The sequence below is a fragment of the Tiliqua scincoides genome, chromosome 7 (genome assembly GCF_035046505.1).
Source record: "Tiliqua scincoides isolate rTilSci1 chromosome 7, rTilSci1.hap2, whole genome shotgun sequence".
Classification (NCBI taxonomy): domain Eukaryota; kingdom Metazoa; phylum Chordata; class Lepidosauria; order Squamata; family Scincidae; genus Tiliqua; species Tiliqua scincoides.
In genome coordinates this window covers 38,554,167-38,554,945 of record NC_089827.1, presented here as the reverse complement: position 1 = coordinate 38,554,945, position 779 = coordinate 38,554,167, and the positions used below count along the sequence as shown (strand labels likewise).

The 779-nt window shown below is 45.2% G+C and overlaps 1 pseudogene; it reads right to left on the bottom strand.

Moving 5' to 3' along the window:
* Window positions 1–449: 449 nt before the first annotated feature.
* On the bottom strand, window positions 450–566 carry LOC136657722 (5S ribosomal RNA; annotated as a pseudogene).
* Between the last annotated feature and the right edge of the window lie 213 nt (window positions 567–779).

The window sequence follows — 779 nt, the reverse complement described above, 5'->3', positions numbered from 1 at the left end:
GCAGCCCCAGTCATGTGTACAGTTGTGGTGGGCAAGAGCTCCATCAGTGCAAGGCCTAGATAATATTGCACCTTCAATGCTGCAGATTAGTACAAGCAAGGGAAGTCAAATCAAAGACATCCCTGACAAAATGCACAGCCGGACTGCTTCCTGGGCAAAGAGGCACTTTTTAAAGTGGCAAGGAGAGAGATGACACCTGTCCCTTGTCACCCCAGTGTAGCATCTTTGCTAATGGCTGTTGTATCTTCTGTTTCTTTTTCAGTTGTAGGAACCATTTATTTATCTGCTTATTTTGCTATGTAAATTGCTTGGTGAACTTTTTGGGGTGAAAAATGGTATACACACATTTTTAATGAAAACAATATTTTTTTTGCCTGGTCCCTAAATGACAAAAGGGAGGAGTTTAGCTGGATGGTTGGCAACCTTCAGTCTCGAAAGACTATGGTATAAGCCTACAGCACCTCATATTCCCAAGCGGTCTCCCATCCAAGTACTAACCAGGCCTGACCCTGCTTAGCTTCCAAGATCAGACGAGATCGGGCATGTGCAGGGTAACAGCGGAAAGAGTTCCAGAGCTAGGTGCTGTCAGCATGAAGGCCCTCCCTCTTCACACTCTATTCACATTCCACACTGCCAGTGGCAATGGAACATAGAACAGGGCCCCCTCTCTCAGTTGCAATATATGAGCATGTTCCTTTAGATATCTGTGTTCAAAAGATACCTGTCTAAACAATACCTTCAGCTGGGGCTGGAAACAAACCAGAAGCCAATGGAATTGG